Raw genomic sequence first — 11086 nt, forward strand, 5'->3', positions numbered from 1 at the left:
TACACAAACCATGGCTAACCGAATCCTCGGGTGCCTGCCAACAATCTCATACCATGAAGGAGTGCCTTTTTATTTTAGTTTTATTATGATGATGACACTCCCCCCAACCTTTGCTTACACAAGCCATGGCTAACCGAATCCTTCGGGTGCCGTCCAACAATCACAAACCATGGAGGAGTGTCTATTTAAGTTAATTAATTCGGGACTGGGAATCCCATTGCCAGCTCTTTTTGCAAAATTATTGGATAAGCGGATGTGCCATTAGTCCATATGAGAATCCGTCAAAAGTAAATGACAAGGTTGAAAGCTTAACACCACATACTTCCTCATGAGCTATGAAACATAAACACAAATTGAGAAACATTTTGAAGGTTTTAAAGGTAGCGCATGAGAATTTACTTGGAATGGTTTGAAATGCCATGCATAGGTATTTATGGTGGACACTTTGGAACAACTTGGTTTTCAGGTGTTTGGAAGCACGAGCAGCGTTCCCGCTCAGTACAAGTGAAGGCTAGCAAAAGACTAGGGAGCGACAAATCAAAAGAGCAGTAACTGTCATAATCATGCTTGCGGCAAAATAAATTAACGGAGGCATAAAAGTGATACAAGAACTCTGAAACAATATAAATCATCGAGGCTTAATTGACTTTTGTTCAGTCATATGCATGCGTGAGCATGTGCCAAGTTGATATAAATGAATTATTCAGAGGAGGATACCACAATGCCATACTTACTTATGAATAAAACAATGCAAGCAAACATCCATGACATGCTACTCATATTAATAAATTTGAGCTAAACATGAGAGATCATAAACTACTAGACTTTCTCAAATAACATATACCTCACATGAACCAACTAAGTATGCTCACATGGATGAGTATATGTACAAAAATGAAAACAAATAGAGTTCATACCAGCCTCTCACCACAATCCAATTGTCGTAGATCGTCATTATTGCCTTTCACTTGTGTAGCTTGGATAATATGAAATGAAAACCACGCTCCAGCCACCGAAGACCATTGAACTCATAATGAACTTTACAAACCAAAGAAGAACAGCAAATATTTTTGGTGTTTTCGAATTAGAAACAAGAACAAAAGGAAACAAGCAAACAAAGCAAAATCTTTTTGGGTTTTCTTATAGCAAACTAGCAATAGCAAATAAAGCGAAACAAATGCAAGAAACCAAAGCAAACAAATGGTGAAGAGAAACAACAGAAATATTTTTGGTCTTTTTGCGTTTTGAGAAGGAAACAAAGCAAAAACAAGAAATGGCAAACTAGAAAACTCATATAAACACAAAGCAGCAGAAATTCGTCAAACTTGACAGCAGTACAGTACCCGATTTTTAATAAATTCTTCCACTGCTCAAATCGAAAAGTGTTCAACTAATGAAAGTTAGATAACAACCTGGGGAACAGGCATAAAAATTGGCTTCGCAAAATACTGTTCTGGCTATTTTTGAGAATTTTTACGGTAACAGTCCAGAATCTGTTTTCAGGCAGCACTTCCCCAAATATCATCTCCCTCTCATTAGAAAACCACTCAAACAAACAAAACAAGTATATACAAGTATCCAGCAATCATAATATGCAAAGAATGAGTGATGCCGGTATACCTCCCCCCAAGCTTAGGCTTTTGGCCTAAGTGGAGTTCAACCCCAACGAGGATCGCTGTTCCTCGCCGGTGGATAATTCATGACGTAGTCATAGTAAAGTTCCTGTGCAGAAGAAAAGCGTGGAGGCTCCACATGTCCAACATGTTGATGCGAGGAACTTGCTGCATCGGATGATGAGTCGAGGTGCTCCTCGACCTCCTCCGTGTCGTCTCTTGCATGATGGCCTCCTCCCTCTATGTGTGCATCCAGTGCACCTTCTGTGACCGACCAATCTTCCCTGGAATCAAGGTTAGACAGAACAGGCGCAGGCAATCTTACTAGTTTCTCAGTTTTCTTAGTTATTCTCCAGACTTTCTTATAAAATGTCATTTTGTAAAACATGTTACCCAAGTTGGAGGAATCAGAAACAAATTCATGTTTAATCATAGAGGCTATGTCAAGTTTTTCTATGGAAAATGGAATATCAAGATGATGAGGTTCTACATTATGAAGAGCTAGTAAACGAGAGGCGATGAGACCTCCACAAATTCCACCTTTCCCACGGTTAGTAGCAAGTCTATAAGCTATCAATGCCCCCAAATTATAAGTCCTACTACTTTGCAGTGCCGCAGCTAGAAAAGCTAAATCCGGGATAGATAGTTTACCACCAATCCTTCTAGCAAGAACGCATTTAGTAATGAAATAAGGAAAGTAGCGGATAGCCGGGAGCTGAATGCTAGTGATTTTACCACTATCCTCTGAGAAACTCCTTCCATAGCAAATCATCTTGAAGAGGCTTAAGAGTTCTTGCGGCGATCCCCTTATCTTCTCGCATGATCCCCATTGCGGTACTCTAATTGCTGCACAAAAATCACTGAATGGCAAGTTGACAGCTTTATTACAAATTTTATACTGAACCATGGGGTTAGATCGCGACCAATTGAACTTAAAGTCCTGCACAACAGACATAGTTAGTTTTGCATATTGGCTTGGTTCTCCTTAAAATCACTCAGCCCTGCACGAGAAATTAAACTTTGAACATCTTCCAATATTCCTGCGCTTCTCATGAAATCCGCACACGGGTAGTAAGAGGGGTATACTCCCTCTTCACGGTTCACTCTCATGACTTGTTGGACCTCCAATTCTTGTTGGTTAAGTTGATATCTATTCCACTCCATTTTCTGAAATTTTCAACAAACAATATAAAATTTGATTTGGTGACATATAATCAAGGGGAACTGCTATAAGAACTTGCTAGAGTACTAATCATGCATCAAAACTAGTTTATACAACTTAGAACAAGCATGCAAGCTCACTAAACATGTTACCTATAGCAGCAAAATACTCAAGATATACTCAACCAAACAAAATTCTACTTGGATAGGCGGAGGAGTCACATACCGGAGAGCAAATGTGCCAAATTTTAGACAGAAATCTGGGCTGAGCAAAGAGATCGAAAAATCCTGAGCTCTTGAGCAAAAACGCGAGTGAGAGAAAGCTGGTTCGAGTTTTTTTGGGAGAGAGAAGATGCTGGGAGAAAGAGATGAAGTAGTGGGGAGAGGAGGGGCCCACACCACAGGGTGGCGCGCCCACCTCCTTGGCTGCACCGGCCTGTGGTGTGGCACCCTGGGGTGCCCCACAGGTCATCCTCTGGTGCTCCCAGGTGCCTCTTCGAAAAATAGGACCAACGGTATAATTTTTGTGAATTTTTGAAAACTTTGAAAAATGCACATTTCTGGGTATTAAGTTTATTATTACAGGCCAGGAATTTTTTTGAAAACTCTAATAAGTAAGGAACTTTGCAAAACAAAAGTGCTACAACAAATAAGACAAATGGAGTGAGAAAGAGATGTTGTTTACCCCTCTATGCATATAAAAAGTATTCGTTAACAAGGTTGATCAAGTCTTGCCACCGAATAATTTTTACATAGCATAAGAAGAAATACACCTCAAATCAATCATGTTACCTTGAATTGTATTGATATGGATCCAATCATAAGATTTTGATAACCTTCTTTAGGCTCATATATAGGACAATCAATAGTTCCAATTTTGATAGTTCTCACATTAGAAATAGTATTGACTCCACATACTTTATCAATCTTCATGGGGAAATAAACAGTATGCTCCTTATCATCAACATTGAAAGTAACCTTCCCTTTATTGCAATCAATAACAGCCCCTGCGGTGTTAAGAAAAGGTCTCCCAAGAATAATAGACATATTATCATCTTCAGGCATTTTCAACACAACAAAATCAGTTAATATCAAGCAGTTAGTAGTAACTTGAACAGGAACATCCTCACATATACCAACAGGAATAGCAGTAGATTTATCAGCCATTTGCAAAGATATATCAGTAGGTATCAACTTATCTAGATAAAGTCTCTTATAAAGAGAAAAATGCATAACACTAACACCGGCTCCCAAGTCACATAGAGCAGTTTTAACATAATTATTCTTGATAGAACAAGGAATAGTAGGTATACCTGGGTCGCCCAATTTCTTCGGAACCTTGCCATTGAAAGAGTAATTAGCAAGCATAGTGGAAATTTCCTCATTGGGGATTTTCCTCTTGTTAGTAACAATATCTTTCATATACTTTGAATAAGGAGGCAATTTAATAGCATCAGTCAAAGGGATTTGCAAGAATAAAGGTTTCATCCAATCGCAAAATTTATTATAGTGTTCTTCTTCCTTTGATTTTAGTTTCTTAGCAGGAAAAGGCATTTGCTTTTGCACCCAAGGTTCTCTTTCATTACCATGTTTCTTAGCAATAAAATCTTCTTTAGTATACTTTTTATTTTTAGCATGCTTTTCAGGTTCATCTTCTACTTCTTCTTTATCAGAAGCATCATTCTTATCATTATCATTATCATTATCATGTTCATTACCACTTTCAGTTTCAGCATCAGAAATAGAAATACTATTAGGATCATTAACAGGTTCAGAGGATTCTACAACTTTTTTATGTTTCTTCTTCTTTTTCTTCTTAGAATGAGCACTAGGTTCAATGCGTTGAGAATCTTGTTCAATTCTTTTGGGATGCCCTTCAGGATATAGAGGATCCTGGGTAGAGACACCACCTCTAGTTGTTACTTCATAAGCATGTTTCTCTTTAGAATTATTATTTAGCAAATCATTTTGCACTTTAGTGAGTTGATCAATTTGAGTTTGAATCATTTGAAAATGTTTAACAAGCACCTTAACATCATTGGAGGTTCTCTCCACAATATCATGCAAATTGCTAATAGCTTGAGAATTTTCCATTAGATGATTCTCTACCCTCATATTAAAATTTTCTTGCTTAACAATATAATTATCAAACTCATCTAAGCATTTCACAGGAGGTTTTGAATACGGAATATCTTCCCTAGTAAAGCGTTGAAGGGAGTTTACCTCAATCATGGGTGAAGGGGGAATTATCTCACATATATCTTCTATAGGAGGTAGATTCTTCACATCCTCGGATTTAATACCTTTCTCCTTGAGAGACTTCTTAGCTTCCCGCATATCTTCATCATTCAATTCAATTAAACCCCTCTTCTTCAATATTGGCGTTGGAGTTGGTTCAGGTGTTTCCCAATCATCATGATTCCGGCTTATTCTAGCCAATAATTCTTCAGCTTCGTCTGGAGTTCTTTTCCTGAAAACACAACCAGCACAACTATCCAAATATGCTCTAGATTCAATGGTTAGTCCACTATAAAATATATCAAGTAGATCATTCTTTTCCAAATCATGTCCAGGTCTAGCTCTGATAAGAGAACAAAATCTTGCCCATGCCGCAGGCAATTTCTCTTCATCTCCCTGGTCAAATCTGTAAATTCTCTGTAAAGCAGCATGTTGAGCACTAGCAGGAAAGTATTTTCGAAAGAAAACATCACGCAACTCAGTTGGATTTTTAATAGAACCAGGAGGCAAATTATTATACCAAGTTTTAGCGTCATCCTTTAATGAGAAAGGAAAAAATTTAGCGACAAAGTAAGTACGCATCTTGACATCATCAGAAAACAAGCTACTCATAGAAGAAAGTTCAATCATGTGTTCTACAACACTTTCTTTTTCAGTACCACAAAAGGGTGTTTTCTCTACAATAGCTATATGAGATAGATCAAGAGAAAAATCATAATCTTTATCCTTAATGCATATAGGAGATGTGGCAAATTCAGGATCAGGAGATAGCTTATGTTTAACAGTATATTGTGCGAGAAACTTTTTAATGTTTCTTGTATCAGTAATAGAATTGCATTTATCAATAAAATCATCATTAAGCTCCACATAATCTTCATCAGGATCATCACTAAAATAATCAAGTTTAGGTGAACTAACAGGTGTAGTGGCATTTTCATTAGGAGTTTCAGCATTTTCAATTTGTCTAGACCTAGCAATTGTAGCATCTAGAAAGGATCCCAACGAACCACTATCATCAAGCACAGCAGAAACATTATCAATATTATGAGAGTTTTCAGATTCAGCAGACGTACCAGTTTGTGGCGGTGAAACAAGTTGACTTATCACAGATGGTGAATCAAGTGTAGTAGAGGTACTCAGAATTGTACCTTTTCTTGTAGTGGATGGTAATATGGCGACTTCAGAATCGCGAGGTTTACCCATGATGGAGAATTTGCAGCGACCAATATCAATCCAAGTGAACTTCCAAATAAAGCTATGCTCCCCGGCAACGGCGCCTTTAAAACGGTCTTGATAACCCGTAAGTATAGGGGATCGCAGCGAGTCTTCGAGGGTAGTATAACCCAATTTATTGATTCGACACAAGGGGAGACAAATAACACTTGGAAGCCTTAACAATGGAGTTGTCAATTCAGCCGCACTGGAAACAGACTTGCTCGCAAGAGTTTATCGTAGTAACAGTGATTTTATAGCGATGCTTGATGAGTGAAATAACAGCGTGAGTAACAAAGACAGCAGTAGTGATTTTAGTAAACAGCAGGATTAAAATACTGTAGGCATGGGGACGGATGACGGGCGTTGCATGGATGAGAGAAACTCATGTAACAATCATAGCAGGGCATTTGCAGATAATAATAAAACGGTGTCCAAGTACAAAGCAATCAATAGGCATGTGTTCCAATTATAGTCGTACGTGCTCGCAATGAGAAACTTGCACAACATCTTTTGTCCTACCAGCCGGTGGCAGCCGGGCCTCAAGGGAAACTACTGGATATTAAGGTACTCCTTTTAATAGAGTACCGGAGCAAAGCATTAACACTCCGTGAACACATGTGATCCTCACGTCACTACCATCCCCTCCGGTTGTCCCGATTCTTGTCACTTCGGGGCCATTGGTTCCGGACAGCGACATGTGTATACAACTTGCAGGTAAGATCAATAAACAATGAATATCATGATGAAACAATAACATGTTCAGATCTCAGATCATGGCACTTGGGCCCTAGTGACAAGCATTAAGCATAACAAGTTGCAACAATATCATCAAAGTACCAATTACGGACACTAGGCACTATGCCCTAACAATCTTATGCTATTACATGACCAATCTCATCCAATCCCTACCATCCCCTTCGGCCTACAGCGGGGGAATTACTCACACATGGATGGGGGAAGCATGGCTGGTTGATGGAGAGGCGTTGGCGGTGATGATGGCGATAATCTCCTCCAATTCCCCGTCCCGGCGGAGTGCCAGAACGGAGACTTCTGGCTCCCGCGACGGAGTTTGGCGATGTGGCGGCGTTCTGGAGGCTTTCTGGCGACTTCGACTTCTCCCCGTGCGTTTTTAGGTCGAAGGCATTATATAGTCCGAAGGAGGGCGTCGGAGGCCGGCCGAGGGGGCCACACCATAGGGCCGCGCGGGCCCCCCCTAGGCCGCGCCGCCTTGTGGTGTGGGGCCCTCGGGCCTCCACCTTACTTGTCCTTGTGGTTCCGTCAGTATTCTGGGAAAATAGGGCCTTCTGCATAAATTCCGAGGATTTTCCCGAAAGTTGGATTTCTGCACAAAAACGAGACACCAGAACAGTTCTGCTGAAAACAGCGTTAGTCCGTGTTAGTTGTATCCAAAATACACAAATTAGAGGCAAAACAATAGCAAAAGTGTTCGGGAAAGTAGATACGTTTTGGACGTATCAAGGAGCTCCATGAAGTTCTAGTAAACCGGTGAAGGCTGACGGACATAGTTCTTCTGAATAAAAGCAATCTTTTGAAGAAATGGTTATGAAAACTTGCATTGGTATTAGACTTTCTGGTCTAATGCTGTAGCTAGTGCATTAAACACCTCTTTCCTATAATGAACTTGTTGAGTACGCTCGTACTCATCCCACTCTTAAATCCCCTGCTTAGATATGGAGGCATCGAAGGAGGATCTACAATGCAACTCGAAGACCGAGGAGTCAACAACTACTTCACGAGACGGGACCCTGTCAGAGGAGTCAGATACCACATCCAACAAGGAGAAAACCTAGTTTAGCCATAGAAGGGAACTAGCTTCCTAAACCTAGCTCCTATCTAGCTAGAGTCTATTCTTAGCCTCTGTCGTTAGTTAAATACTCTAGAAATAGAGTTCATGATAGGATTAGACTACGAGTCGTTCTTCTGGAGTTTACTTGCAGATTTACCTCATTGTAAAGTAGGAGGCTGTGCTGATCTTATGTAACAGAGTCTGTATGTAATTCTATAGACATGCCTTGGACCCGCATATGTTTCTGTTGTACCACTCTGAGCGATATAATACTAATGGAACGGTGTTTCATTGGTGTTATATCAGACTTGCATACTACACCATGCAGTGGTATGCCGGGTCACCACAGTTGGTATCAGAGCAAATGCTTTGACCTAGGATTAAAACCCTTTAAATGAGACCTATAGGATTGGTAGTGTCTATAGGAAGTTGTCAATGTCAAACCAAATATTCTTATGACTTGAGATGGATATTCACTTGAGAATAATCCTGACACACTTAAGTCAACCTTTATTATCTATCTTTACTAAGTAAAGTTAGATAGCCAATCCCAAGTAGGTAGAACATCAATAAGTCCTTAGACAATAGATGAGTAGATCACAGTTGGTATACAATACATGGTAGTCCAAAGAGAGGATACAACCATAAGGAAGATATCCTATTGGAAGATGTGTACCAACAAATGTTATGGTTAAGTAAGAATTATCCAGACTTGAAATAGGAGTGATATCCAGTAATAAAGATAAGTAAAGAAAGAAGATAGCATACTAGAATAGGTATACCAAGACAAGTAATAGGAAGGTAAAATTCACCCAACTTGTGAAAACAACTAATAGCATGTGATAAATATAATTTGTATGAGGCAGTGTAGACCATGATGAGTTAAGAATAAAATTTGTCTACTTACATGGTAGAGTTGCTAATCATATATGATTCACCTGAGAATCATTATGTGATGGACTAGAACCTCATAATTAATTAAGAGGAGTATAATAAGAAGCCAAGTGCAAAACAATAGTGCAAGAATTGTGTTCCAAAAATATGGGAAGTGTGCCAAGCACATCATGACCATATGCTTATGGTAGAAACACTTAGAAGTATAGGAACTATATCCCAATAAATATGTATTCAGGGTAACCATATTAGAACTAGAGGTATCATACAAAGTAGTCCTCAATAGCACTTATATATGGTATAATACAAAGTTAAGTAGTACTTCTAAACAAAACTAAGTTAACCCTAACTATCCTAGACCACTTTGTTTCAAGTTTATCTCATTGCAAATGTGCAATTAAGGTAAAGGTTGAGACAAATAGTAGAATCCAATATATTCGTGCTAAGTATCACGATATAAACCTGTATTATGTGGTGCTATATACTACACATCTCAGCCTGATGTTTAGAGATGTCTTACTCAACCATCATATTCAGGCCTATGATGGTGTGTATTATATGCACAAAGCTGAATCTTCTTGGATTTAATTGGATTTACATTGTTTGACTAGATCCATACATGAAGTTTGATTTTGGTATGCAAATGCATGTTGCAATATCAAGTTCTTACTTGGTGCTATAGATCTAGAGGGTAATAGTATTCGTGTGAGGAAGCGACGAATTCTGGAAGATTCCGAAGACAAGATGAAGGTTCATCGGAGAAATGAAGTAAAGTTATGGGAAGTAACCACAATACTCTGAAAGAAGTACAATCAGAAACTCATGCTTACCTCAACAGAGGAGTACTTTAGTACAGTAGAAGCATGAAGGGGAGAAATATGATGATTATGGTGAAGCTCAAGCAGATCCCTAGTCATCATGGAAGAGGGAATGCATGGAAAAATCACTTAGGATACTATATTCATAGTGTCAGCTAGTGGTTTTCTTGCAACAATAAACCCTGAAGAAAGGAAGATGACCCATGAAATCATAGCAGATATAAGAATACCATAGTTGATATCAGAAGACTACCATTGGTATAGTATCAATACTGCGAGATAAAGTAGAAGATGTCTCGTCCAGTTGATCAGAACCTATACTAGAATCCATTTTTTGATAACAAATAGCCACAATTGGTATCAAGTAGTCCACCATTGGATTATTTTTACCAAGAAGTTGTGAACAAATAAAAATTTTCTAGCCAAATAACAATGACCTATAATCATTTAGTCAAAGGATTCACATTGGATGTCCACAATTGAGTGGATACACCACAAACATTCTTCGTGAGACCTTAGAAGAAGTACAACCCTAAGCTAGACCTAGACCAATATTCTAATCATAAGACCAATAGTTGAAAGAAAAGGAGTTGAAGAACATAAGTAAACTCTAAGGGGTAGAGTAAAGATTGAGTTGGATGTACAATAACTCAATATTTTGAGCAAGATAGATGAAGAAGGTCTGAACTGAGAGGAAGTTCAATCTTATTTTCATAAGATTGTTGAACACTACTTTCAGAAGGATGTCAGACCAGAAGCCGAGGATTATACCTCGGGGAATTAAGAAGTGGACTATAACTTGAGAAAGTGAGTAGTATTTACTCAGAAGTACGAAAGCTCAAGTAAGTCAAGCATAAAGAAGTTGGATGAAGAAAATACCATAGACCAAATACAACTCAAGGAGGCCAAAGACTGAAGTAGATTGACCATACCAAAACTAAAGTCTAGTTGAATGATTCCTTTCATGGAACCTAAATAACCCATAATAGTTATAGGTATCAACTATAAACCATGATTGGATGGACTAAATGAGTCTAATCTATTCTTAGGAAAATAAACCATCACAACCATCCCATGTTAAATACCTTACTTAGTACCATTATTGCAGTTTTGGTAGTAAGGGAAAACAAAGACCTATTTTATCAAATAGGAGAATGTTATCCAATTAATCCTCAATTAAGACTAGCAGCACCAGAAAAAGTCCCATCATTGATTCTTCAATGAGAAAGGAAACAAGCATATGGAGTTGGAAGAAATCAATGAATCAAAGTAAGAACCATGGTTCGGAGACAAACCCTAATGGATTCCAGGAAGAATCTGGATAAGGGATATATTCAATT

Source organism: Lolium perenne, chromosome 2, assembly GCF_019359855.2.
Source record: "Lolium perenne isolate Kyuss_39 chromosome 2, Kyuss_2.0, whole genome shotgun sequence".
Lineage (NCBI taxonomy): Eukaryota > Viridiplantae > Streptophyta > Magnoliopsida > Poales > Poaceae > Lolium > Lolium perenne.